Source organism: Cervus elaphus, chromosome 23 (assembly GCF_910594005.1).
Source record: "Cervus elaphus chromosome 23, mCerEla1.1, whole genome shotgun sequence".
Taxonomy (NCBI): Eukaryota; Metazoa; Chordata; class Mammalia; order Artiodactyla; family Cervidae; genus Cervus; species Cervus elaphus.
This window is the reverse complement of record NC_057837.1, coordinates 45,620,748-45,641,169: the sequence shown is the minus strand read 5'-3', so window position 1 is coordinate 45,641,169 and position 20,422 is coordinate 45,620,748.

The window sequence follows — 20,422 nt, the reverse complement described above, 5'->3', positions numbered from 1 at the left end:
TTTAACTTAAAATGTTAATTTAAACTGATTTTGGAGGAAGAAATGGCAACCCACTTCAGTATTCTTGCCTGGAGAATCCCATGGACAGAGGAGCCTGGCGGGCTACAGTCCATGGGGTTGCAAAGAGTCAGACACAACTGAAGGGACTTAGCACGCAAACTTATTTTAAAACTTTAAAACAATAGACTCAAAGCATGACCTTCCCAGAAGAGGAGCCTGTATGTGGATGGGGACGACAACCTGGCCATCTATGCGGCTGGTGATTTTTATTTCGTTGTCAGACACGTCCTGGACCCTTCTGTGTCCTCCTGGCTCTCCGAGCACTCCCTGAGCATCAGCGCCTCTCCTTGCTGCACCGCTGTGAGGTGAGCACAGCCAGGATCCTTGTATAGACACGGAGGCTGAAGGACGACGCACTTAGGTAGCTTCCTGAAGCCGCCGGCTAGAGTAGAGACAGCCTTGGACATGCACCAGGGCACCTGGTTCCAGGTTTCCTGCTCCCCACACCCTATGTCAGTAACGTGCTCGTGCACACAGACCCACTCGAGCAGAGGAGGTAGCACCACCGCTTCCATCACACGGACTGTGTAGACCTGGCCTGGGTTGCTTGGAGTCTCTGATAACCGTGACGTCTCAGAATCTAAGCTGTGTCATAGGAGAAGTGATGGGCCTCATACCATCTCCTTCCTGTATGTGGTGCCCAATCACGCTCCAAAACTCAGCGCAGGCTGTTACCCATGTCAGTGGGGACTTCATATTCCCGCTGAACCTCAGTTCACTTCATCACCAGTGTATGTGGACAAGAGAACAGAATTGACCAGCAGATAAGAAGATTGAATAGAAATGGCCAGGTCTGGGGGATGACAGCCGGAACCCGGCGGCTGTTGCCGGTGTTCACTGTGTGCCCCCTGGGCCCATCATGGGATTGAGCTCAGGTGTCTCCAGTTCTCACAGGCCCCATCACTCTCCCATTGTTTCCCAGTCAGTAATTTGTGAGCATGCTGCTGCTGCTGCTAAGTTGCTTCAGTCGTGTCCGACTCTGTAGGACCCCATAGACGGCAACCCACCAGGCTCCCCCGTCCCTGGGATTCTCCAGGCAAGAACACTGAAGTGGGTTGCCATTTCCTTCTCCAATGCATGAAAGTGGAAAGTGAAAGTGAAGTCACTCAGTCGTGTCCGACTCTTAGCGACCCCATGGACTGCAGCCTACCAGGCTCCTCCGTCCATGGGATTTTCCAGGCAAGAATACTGGAGTGGGTTGCCATTGCCTTCTCCATTGTGAGCATGCCTTAACTTTTAATCTTTTCTGACACTTTTTGACCCAGCCTATGTTTGTGTTTTCTCACCATAAATCATCCTTCTCTAAGGGGAGCTTCTCACCAGTCAAGGTCTCGTTGCATTTTCACTCCCTATGGTTCCTCCAATTTCCTAGGATTAGAGCTGGAATCGCCTGAGACCATGTAGACAGTTCAATAAACTGCTTAAAAAAACAACCCTGCCCTTCCCTTACGATCTGCTTCCTGGCCTTCATTTTTGCACGGCTGTTATCCCAATCAATACTGGTATCTCAGTAATTAAAGGCTCCTGGGTTTAGAGTGCAGGCCTTCCTTCAAGACCCCCTTATCTTCAGAAACACTGCCGGACACGTTTGCTTCAACTGTCCTTGACTTCTACGGCCATGATCAACAATTGCATGGCTGTTTTGTATCCCAAATCGACTGCTCTGTCGGGTGGGCTGTTTAAGTGGTTTTTGCTCATACAATCATTACTGTGGCCCACCTTAATAATATCTGACAGTGCCATTTGGTTTGCATTTCTTATCTTAGTACTGAACTGAATTCGCTTTCACTCACTATCTTTTCGGGATAAATAAATACATTCCCATTGAATTATGCTTACCTACCTGTTAGCTTTCTGATGAATGACTCTGGAAAAGACCCGTCACAGTTTCAGAAGCTTCTGCTCTAATTCCACCTTTCTGGGGATCAATATCTTCACTAAAAATGGAAAATTCAGTCAAGCACAGGCATGTCTGCAAGCATAGGAATATGTGATATTACATATATCCCAAGCATTGTGAAAATAAACTGCCTTACTTTACATCTGGTCAAGAAAGCCAACTCTGTAGTTATACTTAGGTAATAAGGAGAAGCTGAAAAATATGCAAGATATGTCTCCATAGACCCCCTCCACCCACTGAGGCTGGAAGCTCTGCTATAAATCATGCAAACTGGCAGTAATGTGTCTGAATCTTACAGAAGCCCAGATTCCTCTTCTGTATAATGTCTAAGGGTCCACGAGCATGATAAGTTGGGGAGAGGAAGTTGAGGAGCAAATGGAGAGAAATGAAACCAGAAAAGCAATGAGGTGGTAAAGGAAATGTGTAGATTTAGTCAAGACTGTCATGTGAGGATACAAAGCCCTCAAATATGGCTTAGTATTGGCATTGCCAACAATTGTTCCACCTCCACCAACCATCACTATCACCCACTGCCACCTCTAACAATATCCACCAACCTCCACTGTCACCATCAACCATGACAACTATCAACCAAACATAACCACCAATGACCACCACTAATAACCAACCACTACCTCCAACAGTATCTATCAACCATCACTACTACAACCAACTATGACAACTACCAACCCATACCATCAACCACCACCACTATCACCTGTTACCAACCACCATTACTACCACCATCAGCACTAATGACACAACCAGTAACCATTGTAACCATCACTACCCACTACCTCCAGCCACCATCACACGTAGGAGTTAACGGAAGATGGTGCTGGTCAGGGGAGAGCTGACGTCAGACAGCTGAGGGATGGCCTAATTCTAACAGCCTGGGGTCAGTCCAGGGCTAATAAGGAGGACAGAGACCAAAAAATATTAGAAACAGCATAATGGAAAATTTGTAGCCCTGGTGGAAAAATGCAAGTTAAAAACACAAGCTGTCAGATTTTGCTGTGATACACCCAAAAGCAGTAGAGTCAAAAGTTGAACTGCTCGTATTCACAGTAAAAGGTGCTCAGGCTGGTGGATTCTGTGACCTTCACAAAGTCACCCAAGTGGAAGTTCATACACAGACCAACGTGGCTGGCTCCATCTTGAAATCAAAAGTCTCTTCACTGAACACACTGCCTTGGCTTTGTTTTTCAATAGAAACTACCTGTATTCAACCAAGAGTTAAAACATCTTGCTCCAAGTGAATCTTGGTAAATTTTCCACTTCCATCTTCAGCAATCTAAAAACTGCTTGGGTAATTGTACATAATAGTAAGGAGGAAAAAGGGGAAAAAATCAATAAAAGATTATATAATTGTATTTCTTATCTTTCAGTGCTGAAGCTATCCCTAGAAAATCTAGTTATCAGAAGACATCCACCTTGACAAGGTTAGTCTGCATTTGCAGTAGAGTAGTTTGTGATTTTTAAAGTATTATTATGATGATGATCATCATTATGGAGTTGTAGCATGTATCTTTTAATTTGGTTGTCAAGGGAGACAGGGAGCAGTAATTAAGGCTAAAAGATGGAGAATGGAAGCCTTATTAAAGGATATATTGAAGATGGGAATTTGATCTGAGAATTAGATTATGATGAGCGTTTCTAATGCAGCTGTGGCACTCTTGAGTGACAGAGGAACTGAGCAGGCAATTACAGCGACAGGCGTCTTCCCTAATCTTTACAATCCCAAACCCACAGTCACATCCATTTAAATTAATTTTTATGAAGCCTACACATTTATAGCCTCACCAGATTGGAAATTTGTTTATTGTCCACAGGAAATAATTTTAGGGGAGCAAATAGCAGCGAGAGCCATCCTGCCTGTCCCTCTTGTCTTTTTAACTTGTAAAATTAATAATATGAGATTAATCTGAAGGCGGCTGCTTTATAAAGCTGATTGATCCTCCGCAGCCAGGCATTATTATGATTATCAGTGGGAAGGTCAAAGGGAGCATGTAAAAGTCACAGCTGATTCATGAGTTCCTACACTGAGCAAAGGATTTGAAAAAAAAAAAAAAAAAAAAAACGAGGCTTGTGTTGTTCAGTGTTATAAGTGAGGAATCAGTCTTCCTTGCATTGCTGAAACTGAAATTTTCGGGAACGGATTTTAAACAACTTTGGACGTAGTTATTTCAAGATGTCTGTTCAGTAGAGATAGCAATAGTTCATTACCATGCATGCTGAAAACCTATTTTAAGAAGTACTTTGCTGCACAAAGATTAATTTACCACATCATATTTTTTTCCTCCCAGTAACACTAATATAAATAATTGTTGTACCTTAAATTGGCATTATATTTTGATAGCCTAGTTTTTAATATACAAAGAACTGTTCAGCAGAACTGTTCAGAAACATGGAAACACAGACAGAAAATAGGAGACTCCGGGAGCTGCTCTCTATTTAAATCCTGTTTATTGTCCTGATGCAGCGCGGGAGCTAAAATGCTTCACCATTACAATAGCCATGGGGCCATGATGGTTTTGCAAATATGTTTCCAAAACCAACAAGAATTTTTGTTTGTGACTTAGATATGGCAACATTTGAAAACTCATCCTATTTAAAAAGTGGTCTTTTCATTCCATCTTTTAATATACTGTTATTTCCTCTTAGGAAAGTATCATACAGGGCTTTCATGTATATGTATGTAGAACCAGGCAGGCCGCTATGACAGGGCCTCATGGGTGCGCCGTTCTCATAGACCGTCCTAGCAGGCAAAGGGTGTCAATGCCCTCATCCCACAAACTAGAAATCAGTAACTTTCTATCTGACGGTACCTATAGCTCCTAGAATAAGAAATAAACTATGTGATTAATACTGAAAGTTGAAAATACTAAAAAAGAGTAATGTACTTCTATTTGGGAGAAGAATTTGGGGAAATGAGAAGCAGGTGAATCCTCAATACCTAGGGATATTATTTATAATGTTTAACATTGAATAGCAAAAAACTATTATTTAAGGACAAGGTGATTTAAACTCAGAAACAATTACAGGGTTTGAGCGTTTTCTACTGAAGTCACAAATGAAAATAAAAAGATGCTTTAGAGAGAGAGAAAGTTTTAATCTCATGTGGTTTTCAATTATGTGCCTATATTTTGATGATAAAGCACTTTAAATTAATTATTTTAAATGTATATTTATTTTTAACATCTATATTTATTTTATTTTATTTTATTTTTTGTAGATGTGTTAAAAAAACTTTATTGTGGTAAATATTTCATAATGGTCATATATCATCACAAAAAGTTTTAATAAAAAATATGAAATTTATCTTATTTTGTGCCCAGCCTCTTGAATTGCAATAACAAAACAAAATGATTTAACCTGGTATGCAAATGCTGTATAAAATAAAATTTTATTTGCTCTAACTTTTGAAAGTTTCTAAAAAAATCAAATTGCTAAGCATGTACTTTTTTCTAACTTTGTTGATACATAACTGACAAAGAAAATTGTATTTATTAAAAATGTTTGTGATGATACAACAGCTTTATTTAATTTAATTTATGTGTGTGTGTGTGTGTGTGTGTGTGTATCTAACTGGCATCACTGCCGTGATAAGCTTTCAGTCACTGTCAGTTGATTCATCTTTTGTGAAAGCCTAGTATTCTGAGAAAACTTTGCTATTGTCTTTCACTGTTTATCATTTTTATGCACTGAATTTCCCCAGGAATTTTCTTTATAAAAAATTCTTCAGGGAGTTTCCTTTTCAGGTCATGTTGACACCAAGCATTAGATGCTTAAAACATTTTCTAACCTTCAAGATTATTAAATTAAAATTATACGTATGCACAATTGTAAAAGGTAAAATGTTATACATGTGGGTATATCTGCATGCGGAAACACACACATTATGTGTAACTCACCACCTCCCAGCAGCTACTCACTTATATAAAATACTAAATATGTTCCATTGTAACTGAGAAGAGAGCTCACAGGTAATAAGATAGTAAAATGTTTCCTTAGAGCAAGGCTAACAGTAGTAGAGAAGGCACTTTGCCTGCTGGTGTATTTTTCCCACAGCATAAATCAGAGTTGCATTTCTAAAATCAACTTGGAGAACTAGTCTCAAGGGAGAAGTAAACAAAATAAAAAGACCCTTAAAGTGAGGAGAAATAGCATGATCCAAGAGTTTAAAAGGATATTTAAAAAAAAAAAGAAAGAGACTGTATCCTCTTTTCCACTGGAAAATAAGACAAAGGGATGGAGTTCTACTTCAGTGTTGGCGGTCTGGGGTCTGTGGCTTGTGAGAAGTGGTCCATAAAGCACCTCCTGGCCACACATGGACACAAGGCCAGGGACCTTTCTCAAGCACTGGAGTCTTACAGATGCCAGCTTTAAGTTCTGCTGGTTGGTTCATTGATTATAGGCATACTTTTGGGAAGTGGACTGTGAGAAAACATGTTTTCCTGTGTATTATTGTTCACTGCCCAGTGTTTCAAAAACAGGGGACAAACTGGGAATCTGATGGAGTAGAAAGGGTCAAAGTCTTAGGGATGAAGGAGCACAACCAATGAACGTGCCTCCCAAGTGCCTTCTACTATGTGCTTCATCAGAGCAGCGATGGCAGAAAACCTGTGCAAGCCACATTCATATCCAAAATATATAGGGAACTCCTGCAATGCAGCATCCTGGGAGACCTTCTGAATACCTGGTCTTGGGTCTTTTGTTTTGTAAATTGGTACTGTTCAAAACATGGCAGAGGCCTGAAATAACATGATGATAGTCTCTTCGTTTCATCTTGCTTTTCTCTCCCCCTCAATGCTGGTTTTGTTTGGTTTTCAGCTGCGCAAATCATGACCTCTTACCCACCTACTCTCCCTCACCCAGATTACCCCAGTGACTTTCTTCTCATGGATATCAAATGTAATTATGTCATACCTCCATTTGTAGTTAAGGTAGCAGTGTCTATCAGTAGTTTTCATAATTAGAATTATTTTCTCCTAAAACCCTGAATGTGTATGGCTGATTAAACCCCAGGATGACTTATTTTGGTGTCCTGAAATGTTCTGCCTTCATTCAAAAAAAATATTGAGTCTCTTGGACAGCTGCTCTGTCTTTATCTCTTGAGCTGATGTTGAAAGGGATTTTCTATTTTATACTAAATGGAGTATGTGCTGAATTCCGCCCCCACCCCCAGCAAAAAAAAAAGAAAAATATTGTCAAACATAATCTCTTTGTGATATTAGAAATCATCAACCCACGTCACCACATCTTAGAGTCACTATTACATGGGTTCCTCCCCCATACTATATTCCTAAAATCTTAAAAGTCTAAAATTAGTGGACCTATCACCAAATTTTTTTAAAAAGTCAATGAACACATTATTGATGTACAGTGTCTTTATTTAATTATATAATATGATGATGAATTACATCTCTTGGAATGGAAATTGAATTTCTCCAGAAGCAGAGCTGAGGGACCTTGATGTGGGAATTCTGTGGAATGGCAGATACTTATCTCTCTTAGATTCAGTCCCTAAACTTCTTCTTTAATAGCAAGAAACCCTTTCAATTCAGGTGTGATAGAGGCCAAGAGGAGTGCCTCCCTTAGCTAACCTTATCCAATTATCTTTATCATCCTTATCTTCCTACTGTCCGTTCTGAAATTCAGCTATCCAGTCCCATGGTTGCTTAATTAAATTCAGCTCATTTCAAAATTATAATTATTTTGACTATGCTACTGCAACTTACAATAATTGAATGTTGAGGTCAAGTGAATAATATCTTAAAGGCCTTCTAATTGAGTGTTATTGCATAAAATAATTCACATGGGAACTGCACGAATCTGGGAACACTAAAACTAGTCAATTTTATAGCAAATGGGATCTTGGAAAAATAATTATAGTAAACAAGTATTTTTATGATTTATTGAATTCTGAATCTGCCCAAAGCTTCTAAGGGAATGTTTTTTTATTTTGTTTTGTTTTATAAATAAACTTAAGTATTTATCTTCAACTGGCTTTTGAATGCCAACTGGGAAGCACTAAATTTATACCTAATACAATATAAGGCAGGCAGAGAGTATAAATTATATTTAAACTGGCTAGACGTAAAATCCCCATCCACTTTTCTGAACATGTGTATTAGGGACTTGTTACCAAAATACATGAGATTGATTTAGAAAGCTTCTCACTGGGATTTGTCTAAATCCAGCCACTCCCCCCACTGCTTGTCAGTTTTATTCCCTCTACTACACATTGTTTTCAAGAAATGATTGAAATGGGAAAGTAATGTGTACACTTAAAATACTGGAATTACACAATGGCTGTGATCAGTCAGATGTTCTATGGTTTGAGTTGTGTTCTTATTAAGAGCAGCAAAGTGAAGAGATTACCTCTTTGTCTCTTTTTCCTCTGTGTCTCTGTCTTCCTTTTATTTTTATTTGTTTCCTTCTGTTTCTGTTTTTTCTCTCTCATTAGACCTTGGCCCTGAACCAGAACCTTTGCTTCAGCTCATGCCTTTTTCTGCTAAATATTTCCTCTGATGTGACATGTCTGCTCCGAAGGCAGAGAAACAGCATGCTTCTTTCAGGACTGACCTACTTTGGAACTCCTATCACTCAACATGAGGTGACGAATGAAGTGATCTGGCATGAAAAGAGTAGTGATTTGCAGAGAGCAACATTTATGGTGGTTTTAGCTGATTATAATGTGGAGAGTTATTTAATAATTACTCTTTGATTACAGCAATTTCCTCTTAGCAGAAATCAGAAATGTGAAGGACTTAGACTTTTAGTCAAGATGGAGTAACAGGGACTGGCTCTGTGGTCTTGCCTAAACCAATAAATATATACAAACAGGAAAAGTGTGTGTGCGTGTGTGTGTGTCTCAAAGGTACTGGATATTGGCAATAAAGGATAATAATGCCTCAAAGACAGGAAATAAACAGAGGAGCCCTACGATTCTCCAAGATTACAGCCTTCAGAGAATTTTCTGGCTGGGGCGCGGGCCTCAGGCAAGGACCAGCAGGTTCCCCGGGATGAGGAGATGACCTGAGATGGAGGGGAAACCAGGGCAGCTGGAGTCCACAGGAAGGGCAGGGAGAGAGAGGGGCACAGGGAGCGCTCTGACGTCAGCAGAAGGCGTCTGAGTGTGCCGTCGCCACACATGTCTGAAGAGAGTACCCAAGACTGGGAAGGGGGCCATCTGAGATGATCAGAGAGGACAGAGCCAACACTGGACTTTGGAAATGACAGCTGTTCCTACCAGAGAGACGGGATGACCTGTCATTCATGGGGCATTGGGTAGGGTCCTCAGGGGGAGGTGTGTTTCCATCGTGTGGAGTGACCAGACTAGACTAGTAATGTCCTCTGGTCTTGCCTGAAGGTTTTTAAAGCAAGATTCAAAGGAATCAATCTACTTCCCAGTGACTTAACCGTGTTCTGGAACAAAGCACATGGACATTTATAAGAAATCAAAATTATTCAGTACCCAACAAGAGAAAACTCATGATGTCAGACAGTCAAAGGTAACTAGGCCTAAATATATATATATATATATATATATATATATATATATATATATATATGAAAGAGGCCCATGATTAGGATAAAAATCAGTCAGCCAACACTGAACTAGAACAGACATAGGAGTCAAAATTAGCAAAGACATTGAAGTAAATGTTAAAACTGCAATTCATGTATTTAAAATTTAGAGACATGGAAGACAAGAATAAAATGAAAGTGAAAGTCTGTCAGTCATGTCCGACTCTTTGCAAGTCCATGGAATTCTCAAGACCAGAATACTGGAGTGGGTAGCCATTCCCTTCTCCAGGGATCTTCCAAAGCCAGGGATCGAACCCAGGTCTCCCGCATTACAGGTGAATTCTTTACCAGCTGAACCACAATGACTCAACAAAAATTAAGTCAAAATGGAAAAACATCTCATTTTAAAACCTAACACTATAAAATTTCTAGAAGATAACATTTAAAGATTTTTTAAAACCTGATATCAAAAACATATTCCATAAAACTAAAAAAAAAAATCTTTTGGCACCACCAATATTAAGACACAATCTCTGGGGAAAAAAAAAAGTTGAGAGAATAAAAACACAAGACCTGGAAATGCCTTTGCAAAGCATACAACTAATAGAGAATTTGTTTCCAGGATGTGTTGTTGCTGTTGTTCAGTCCCTCAGTCGTGTCCGACACTTTGCAACCCTATGGACTACAGCATGCCGGGCTTGTCCTTCACTATCTCCTGGAGTTTGCTAAAACTCATGTCCATTGAATAACAATCTATAAAGAACTCTCAAACCTCAGTAATAAAAAACAGACAATACAATTAATAAATATGCAAAGGATTTTAACAGAAACGTTATCAAAGATAGAGATGTCAAATATACATGGAAAAATGTGCTCAAATTGATTAGTCATTCAGAAAATGTGCACTAAAACCACAATGCCCATGCCTATTAGAATGGCTAAAATGTGAAAAGTCTGACCAGAACAGATGTTGGTATGGATATGGAGAAGCTGGTGCTCTTTGATGTTACTGGGGGGGATGCAATATTGTCCAACCACGTTGAGAAATGACTTGGCAATTTCTTTAACATGTAAACACACACTCACCATGTGCTCTAGCCTTATGTCCTTAGAGTGAACATGGTGTCCATAGAAGCTTTATATGTAAGAGTGGAAAACTGAAAATAACCCAAAGGCTTACTATCAGGTGGAGAATAAACAAGTCGGCATATCCCTACATTGACCTGGAGTGAAAGAAATCAGAAAAGTCAGAGCGCATACATACTCTGTGTTCCCATTTACGGAACTCTCCCCAAAAAGCGAACTCATCTATAGAGAAGGAAAGCAAACAGTGCTCACCCGAGGGAACTCTGGGTGCTTCTGTGCATTTACCCTCTGGACTGAGGTGATGGTTTTACAGACATGTGCTTGTGTCTCAGATTAACAGACTGTGCACTTGAAGGACATGCAGTTTATGGTATGCAAATTATATCTCAATAAAAATGAGTTATTCAGATGAGTAGACAGCAGGTGTGAATTTTTATAACTTGAATTTGCTCTGAATCAGAGTAATAGGGCTGTGGCTTTTCAAAACAATACAAACGTTGTTTGTTCGTCGAAAAGTCACCAGGAATTTTGGGTTTGGAGGCGTTTTTGTCCTTTTTTCTCCCCATAATCATTCTGATGACCATTTATTCACAGTAAGGACTGATTATCTTTAAATTGTGAAATAAAAAGTCTTAGTTTATACCTGCAACATCCCCCACCCACTACAACCCCTCTCAAATCCACCCACAGACACTGGCCTGAATTTAGTATTAAACATATAATGGGGATGAGGAAGTGGGGGATCGCTCTCTTATTTTGCCCTCTTAAAAAGCTGTCTCTAAACCGCAGTGCTTGGTCCACCACTTGGCACATCAGGGTAAGGGAGGTTGATGACATTTTTACATGCCAGATCAGTGTTTTTTTTTTTTTTTAAATCCTCTAAATTGCCCTTTAATCAGAATAATAGGCAAGGAGACTGAGTATCCAGGCAACCATGCTGAGACGGCTGGAACTGATGAGAAGGCGTCCTCAGACCTCAGTGAGAAAAATCGGGCCGCTCTGCCCCGTGTGGAAAAGTATGTTACATTTGGTTACCTGGGACTTGAGGGGTGAATATAAATGATGGAATTGCCTTTGTACAGGCTGGTGGCAGCTCTGTACAATGGAGCAGTGGCAGAAGTCACGATAGGGACTTTATCTGCTCTACTCAGGGCCCCAGGACCCTGCCTACTAAGAGCTTTAGAGGGATCTTACTGATGGTATCTGAGAAACTCACCGCTTGTAGGGTTCCAGGTAGTGTCAGCACGATGTTAGCAATGTAGGCAATCACCAGTATGCCCCCCGCAATTGTAGACTCATTGAAGTCCCTTTGGAATTAATTACAACACAGAGCCAGACATCTGATGTAACACCTCGGGGTTCCATGCTCATTGGAACAGGAAAAACAACACAAAAGTATTGGCAGTATCAACAGCTGCTTACCACATGTCAGGGCTTCAGTAAACAAAGTAAAACTGGAACATCAAATGCAATTGAAGTAGCAAATTGATTCAGCTATTTTATAAAACAGGCCAAGCTGGTTAGTTAAATGTGTGTGCAACAAAAGTCTCAGATCTGCCTTTTTAAAGACTTGATGACACTGGTCAGTTTCTATAGGACTATATTATTTTATTTGTTTTTGTTTTAAAAAGACTACAGTTTTCACTTTTAGTTTACTGTCAAACTATTGTTTAACAGGTCAGTAAGATAAACATGGCAGCTCTGGGCCCATATTCTTTCCCAAGCATTAGTTTATTTTAAAGTCTGTGTGCAATGATACTTGGAATGCTGGATATTCCTTTTTAATGGCTGCATTTTTAAAAAATATGTTGTGTTATTGTTGTTGTTCAGTTGCTCAGGTATGTCTGACTCTTTGCTACCCTGTACTGGACTGCAGCATGCCAGGCTTCCCTGTCCTTCACTATCCCCTAGAGTTTGCTCAGATTTATGTCCACTGAGTCAATTATGCCATCCAACAATCTCATCTTCTGCCACCCCCTTCTCCTCTTGCCCTCAATATTTCCCAGCATCAGTCTTTTCCAATGAGCTGGCTTTTCGAATCAGATGGCCAAGTATTGGAGCTTCAGCAACAGTCCTTCCAATGAATATTCAAGGTTGATTTCCTTTAGGATTGACTGGTTCGATCTCCTTGCAGTTCAAGGGACTTTTAAGAATCTTCTCCAGCACCACAATTCAAAAGCGTCAATTCTTTGACACTCAGCCTTCTTTATGGTCCAAGTCTCACATTTGTACTTGACTGCTGGATAAACCGTCGTCTCTAAACCGTTCGACTCCACAGACCTTTGTTGGCAAAGTGATGTCTCTGCCTTTTAATATGTTGTCTAGGTTGGTCATGGCTTTCCTTCCAAGGAGCAAGCATCTTTTAATTTCATGGCTGCAGTCACCATCTGCAGTGATTTTGGAGTCCAAGAAAATAAAATCTGTCGGTGCTTCCACTTTTCCTCCTCTATTAAGTGATGGGACCAGATGCCATGATCTTAGTTTTTTGAATGTTGCATTTTAAGCCTTTTCATTCTCTTCTTTCACCTTCATCAAGAGACCTTTTTGTTCCTCTTTACTTTCTGCCATTAGAGTGATATCATCTGCATATCTGAGGTTGTTGATATTTCTCCCAACAGTCTTGATTCCAGCTTGTGATTCATCCAGCCCAGCATTTTGCATGATGTACTCTGCATATAAGTTAAATAAGCAGGGTGACAATATACAGCCTTGTCATACTTCTTTCCCAATTTTGAACCAGTCCATTGTTCCATGTCCAGTTCTAACTGTTGTTTCTTGACCTGCATACATGTTTCTCAGGAGACAGGTAAGGTGGTCTTGTGTTCCTATCTCTTTAAGAATTTTTCACAGTTTGTTGTAATCCACACAGTCAAAGGTTTTAGCATAGTCAATGAGGCAGATGGTTTTTTTTTTTTTTGGAATCCCTTTGTTTCCTCCATGATCCAGTGAACACTGACAATTTGATCTTTGGTTCCTCTGCCTTTTCTAAATCCAGCTTGTACATCTGGAGTTCTCAGTTCACATATTATTGAAGCCTAGCTTAAAAGATCTTGAGCATTACCTTGCTAACTTGTGAAATAAGTGCAATTGTAATAGGATCATAAGAATCCAGAGAAAATATGCAGAGGATTGATTTAGATAAAGAAGCAGAAGGAGAAGAGAAGGTATAGAAGTACAGTAGGTGTGGACATGGGGAGCCTTTAGGCTGCTGGTGGTGAGTGATTTATTTATACCAATTTATCCATTCACTAAATGAGCGATATTTATCTAGTCCCATTCTCTGACAGATACTACAGTCAATGTTGGGGATACAGATACTACAGTCGGTGGTGAAAAGAAGAGGTACTTGTTTTTCTAGAGTTTACATTGTGTCTTTAAAAAACTCTGAGAGTAACTGGGGTAGACAGGAGACATTTGGGTCTTCCTGGTGGAATTGTTCATGAGTTGGGGTCAGCGCCCAAAAGAGTTCAAGAAGCAGAAAACAACTGTTGTTTTTTCTTTTTTGTTTTGGTTTGGGAATTTCTGCAAAGCAAGGGAGAAATGGCGAGCTGATGATGAATTGATTACATCATGGACAATTCTAAGTCCACCTTCAATCCCTGACTTGCAGGTGGTATGAGCAAATAAATACTGCCAATGGTCAGAGTTTCGGCAAGAGCACAGGTTGCTCAGGCAGCAGGGAGAGGGTGGAGAGAACCTGGGGGTGGACAGGGATTAGCACAGTTGAGACGACGGAAGATTAGGGTCATGATTCTGTGTAATATCCCCATGAATTTCAGACACTTTGAAAAGATCAAGCTGCATACATGGAGAGACTCATTGTGCTGAGATCAACTTTGTTTTGGCATAATAACTTTATGCTGTAGTCACTCTGGGTTTCTTCCTATTAATCTCTCAGATTGAGGGAAGGATTAAAGTTTCCCAGAGTATGTTCAGCTGGAAAGCATCTTGGATAACCACATACAAACACAAATATATTGATGTTTATCCACATTTAGATCATAACTCTCTGTTGGCTAATTGTTATATTTGTTCAAGTGGCAGGAGTACATTACTTAGAAACATGAGGATAAATAACAATAAACACTATCAAAAAATGAAGGGACTCTCCTTGAAAAAGAAACTAATGTTGGGTTTTGGGGGTGGTGTGGAGGTCTAAGAATGAGTGGAGAAGATAACTTCTTTTCTTCATCCTAAGATTTTAACTAAATGTTGCTTTTAAATGTATCTACATATGTCATGTGAGCAAATGCAGCAAAGCCCCTGCAAGAAAGAATACTGAACTGATGTGTGGGCAGAGTGTGTGCGGTGAGCCAGCCTGGGCTTGGGGGGAGGGGTGTGTGGCCCAGAGCAGTAGCAGGTGCTGTAACTACAAACAGTGCAGCTGGTTACTGGCCACATAGAAATCAATGTCTAACACAAATAAAGCAAGTAAACCTCTCTGCTTCCCCCTATATTAAAGTAGTTCAAATCAGATCTATTTTCTCATCAAGAACATGCACCATGAACATATAAAATGCACCAAAGCCCTGACTCCTTAAAGGCACCAGAATGCAATCTGCAGCTAGAACTTAGGAGGAAAGACCTAGAGGAAAGGAAATTAAATGACTGAGACTGGTGCTCTTGCAGAATTTCCTCTCTAAGCATTTTACCAGATTTTAAGCGCTGAGGGATGAATGACTGAGGAATGTAAAGGAAAATAGCGACTAAGAAGCTGAACCCTGACCTGAAAGAGCAGGGCTCTGCTGAGAACCAGGAGCTTCTGTGGACACCTCTAAAGGGCTGGACCTGGAGAGGAGGCAGTGATGCTGAAAACAAGCAGACCCTCACGCCTCTTGTGCCCTGAGAGCATCACAGCGAGCTTCTGCCCTGTTAACTGTGCACTGGAGAAACTCAGATATGGTCTGCAGGAAGATAGCAACCCATGAAAAATCTACTCTTCTCACCTCCAGCCTCCAACAAAAACCTGACATCCCAGGTCAGACAAGCAGTGTTTATCTATCTTAAACTCTTAAAAAGGATGAATAAGTTTTAAAAATTATGCAAGATGGAAGACTTCACCATAGCACTAAAATTTTACAAAATAGAACCAAAAGGAAATTATATATCTGTAATTAACTGTTATCATGTCTATTATTAAATAATAACAATCCAATTGAGCTGTGTAATAGCATATTTGAAACAGCAGAAGAGAGAATTAGTAAACTGAAGTGTAAGTCAGGAGAAAATATACAGAATAAAGCACAAAGAGAAAAAAGAATGGAAAATATCAGAAGAGAGGTTACAAGATCTATATGGGCCTTGGTGAAAAGGTATAGCATACATTTAATTTGATCCCTAGGATCTTAAAGATGTACGATAACTCTATTTGCAAGACAGAAAAAGAGACATAGATGTATAGAACAGACTTTTGGACTCTATGGGAGAAGGCGAGGGTGGGATGATCTGAGAGAATAGCATCAAAACATGTTGTTATCAAATGTGAAACAGATCGCCAGTCCAGGTTGGATGCATGATGACCCAGAGGGATGGGGTGGGGAGGGAGGTGGAAGCGGGGTTCAGGATGGGGAACACATGTAAATCCATGGCTGGTTCATGTCAATGTATGACAAAACCCACTACAATATTGTAAAGTAATTAGCCTCCCACTAATAAAAATAAATGAAAAAAAAAAGATGTAGGGGAGAGAAAGAGAAGACAGAAGCAATATATGAAGAGAGGCAGTTCAAGATATTTAAAAATTTGACAAAAACTATCAATTCACGAGTTCAAGAAATCACAGATCCATCTGCAAGCCAAATAAATATAATAATAGTCATGCCTTGAGGCAAGGCACAATGGTTAAATTCCACACAGCAAAAATAGGAGAAAAACATCCTAAAATCATGGAGGGGTATTACTGTTAAAAATCATCCAGACCAGGTATTATTTTAAAGAGACTACAGCAGAAATATGGACATGAGTTTGAGCAAACTCTGGGAGAGAGAGAAGGACAGGGAAGCCTAGTGTGCTGCAGTCCATGGGGTTGCAAAGAATGGTACATGACTGAGCGACTGAACAAAAACAGAAGTAATGGAAGGCTAAAGACAATGGGATTGTTTCTTTAAACTGAAAATCACAACCAAAAAACTATGAAAGTAAAGTGCTATAATCAGTGAAAACAGATTTTAGAAAATCAGAACCAAATACAGATATTTTTAAGCAAAGAAAATCTGAACTAATTTATATAAGTTCTTTGGCAGAAACAAAGTGGTTTTAGGAAGAAGTCAGAAGCCAGGAAGGGTAGCATGAATTTAATAGAAAACAGATGTCGGTTATCTAGAGTGATAGCCATATTAGCATATGGTGTTCAGGGTAAGATCTGTGGTGTTCAGAATAGGGTGTGGAGCCCACAGCCCACGTCAGCCTCCTGTCCTGACACAGAAGCACTGTTCATGCTTCTGCATGTTAGTGGTGGGTCCTCCTCAGGGCTACTGCTGACCTCTGATTCTCTAATATGCAAATTGCTATGTAGCTGAAGAAACTACAGAGGACTCAGAAACCACCGGGGGATCTCTCAACTCAGACGCTGATCTCCTGTCTTGCATTTTGGACTCTCTGCCTTTCATGCCCTGAAAGGTGAAACTGAACTTTTGTGCCAAGAGCTTCTACTCTGACCCCCCATCTTGGTGATGTCCTTCACTTCTTTGATCTGCCTTGGTACCGGTGAAGACACTGGCAACGGTCAAAAATAACTCTCTCTTTTGTACAGTGTCTTTCCTGTTACCTTCTTTCAGCAAATTGAAAGGCATAAGGCTGATATAAAGGCCCTTACCTCAAACATTATGGGTAAATGGGGACCTCTCATCTCTTCTTTCCCTTTGGGAGTCAGTCCCTTTTGTCTTAAGATCTGTTTGTATGTGCAAATGAAAAAAAAAAAAAAAAGAATTTCAAAAAGGATGGCCTCTTGACTTCTAGTTACAGTTAAGATGAAGTCAATGCTTTTTACTCTATTCTTCCAAGTAGTTAGAGTTAAAAACCTTGAACAGTCTGTAAAAAGCAAGTATCACAAAACAGAGTTGGATAAAGTCAGACTGAGAGACCTGTGAGAAAACACACAGATGTGTTCTTTTACTTTATCCCATGTATACAGGAAGCACTACCTCCAATGCATCCTGTCTGGAGAAGCCCTTGACCCTGAAAGGAGTAGGTGAAGATAAAAAAAGGCCCATGGAGGACCCTGTTTGTCCAGCAAGATAGAGTCTTCCTTGAGAACCAGTGAAGCACTGAGTCCCAGCAGAGGACCACACCTGCCCCTTCCTCAGGGGACTCCATGTCTGGTGGGTAACTGAGTGGAGCCCCAGGGTCTGAGGACTGAGTTGATGAGCCCCAGTCAGACCACAGATCAGCCATGGTGTGGTTTCCAGCAGGGTGGCCAGAGAGAATTGCAAAGGCTTTTTGCCAATCAAATTTCAAGCCACAGTCCATAGAGTAACCAGGACCTGAATGCTAGAGCTAAGCTGATGGCTGCCTGCTAACAAAGAAGATTTAAATGTGAAGCAAAGTCTCAGAGCACAACACATGGAATGTCCAGGATGCAAGAGGAAATCAGCTGAACACCAAGAAACAGAAAATCTCAACTCTAACAAGATCTGACAAAGAACAGACACTACCAATGCAATAAACAGACACTCTAATTATCTGACAGGATTTGTTGCCTTCAAGTAGTTGCTTGGTGACTAAAAAGAAAAAAGAAAAACAAAACAAAACAAAAAATCCTGAATACAACACGTTTTTTTTTTCTAGGGAGAAGGTCATCTGTAGTATAAACAACCCTTATAGACTCATAGTTGGACATCATATAAGTGAACGGAAAAGCGCTTGGAAAGTAGGTCCAAGTTTAAAAAAGGAGACTACAGAGAAGAGTTATTCCACAAACCAGCTAGCTGAATGCCTGCTACGGAGATAACTCAGGAACCCAACTTCCAGGAAACCTCCAGTCGGTCTGTACAGATGAGAGACATCGTGGGTGACACAGTGGAGGCAAACCGTAGATTCATTCATGCCCAGATTCATGTCCTGTGCTTGAGTGAGTGGCCAGTTCTCATCTTCTTTTGAAAGTCCATGTTGGAGATTGGTGGGAAGCCTGGTGGACTGAGGTGGACACAGGATGGATTTTTGTATTTGTAGTTTCAGATGCACACAGCCAGCCCTCTCCTCGTGAATCTCTGCAGGTGTCAGAGGGAAGCGGGTCAGTGAGGAGCCTCTTCATCCAGTGACATGATATGCACCACCCAGAACACAGCGTGTGCTTGTGTATCATGGTTTGGGAAGCAACTGTTTCTGTAGAAGTTAGTGCATGGTCACTTACTAGTTTACAGTTTGGAACATTTTAAAATAGAAAATAAGTTCTTTCAGTCACAGATAACCTGTTGATGTCTTTTCTTCTCATTTTCTTCCCTAGTAATTCTTCTATCCTATGTTATGTTATCTTGATATAACTAAGGCCTGGGAGATATTGTTTGTTCTTTCAGAGGAACTATCAGAATAGGGTGAAAATGAGGGACATCTTATAGTTTTGAATTGATAAAGAGGAGTCCACGACCAGAGGTGACATGGTTTCTCCACCACTGCTTCGTGGCTCACACTCAGAGACCGGCAGACTATTATGCCGAATCCAAGATAAGCACCTAGACTTGGATGTGGATGTGTCCATGCAGAACAAGGGCTGGAGACTGTCTGGCTGGACAGAACTTCCTTCTCAGTCACTTTAGGGCAAAGAGTCGGTATTAAGCATTGCCACCAAATCCTTAACTGGAAGGAAGGAACATTCACCACTTTGGAAAACTTTTAGTTTCTTCAGTTCAGCTCAGTTCAGTTCAGTCACTCAGTCATGTCCAACTCTTTGTGACCCCCATGGACTGTAGCATTCCAGGCCTCCCTGTCCATCACCAACTCCCAGAGTTTACTCAAACTCATGTCCATTGAGTCAGTGATGCCATTTAACCATCTCATTTTCTGTCATCCCCTTCGCCTCCTGCTTTCAATCTTTCCCAGCATCAAGGTCTTTTCAAATGAGTCAGTTCTTCAGATAGCCAGAGTATTGGAGTTTCAGCTTCAGCATCAGTCCTTCCAATGAATGTTCAGGACTGATTTCCTTTAGGATGGACTGGTTGGATCTCCTTGCAGTCCAAGGGACTCTTAAGAGTCTTCTCCAACACCACAGTTCAAAAGCATCAGTTCTTCGGTGCTCAGTGTCCTTTATAGTCCAACTCTCACATCCATACATGACTACTGGAAATTTAGTTTCTTAAGAGGTTTAATATTGACCTGCTATATAAGCTGACAGCTTAATCCCTGGATATTTATCTCACAGAAATAAAAACATGAGAATATACAATTACACACAACTTTAAAAGTTTATAATAACTTTTTTCAAGATAATAAAAACAAATGTCTATTGAGAGGGAGCATGAATAAACCAACCATAGTTTATTCATAAAAAGAAATGCTTCTCAGCAGGATATCTGAAGAAGTTGCCAGCAAGCACAACCACATGGATGGATTCCGAAACAACCTTTGCCGAGTCAAAGAAGTCAGATACATGAGTGCATGGATGTCTGATTCCTCTTCCATGAAGCTCAAGAACAGAAAAAACAAATCTGTGATGATGGAAATCTGGATTGCCTGTGACAGGGGGTGGGGATCAGAGAAAGGGGCTCAGAGGAACTAGTGTCAGGGAATCTCTGTGACAGACCGACAGGGTGTGTGCATTTTCCCAAACTCATTTAATTGTATACTGAAGGTCTGTGCATTTCACTGTGTACATCTTATACCTAAAAAAGTCTGCATTGAGGAAAACAC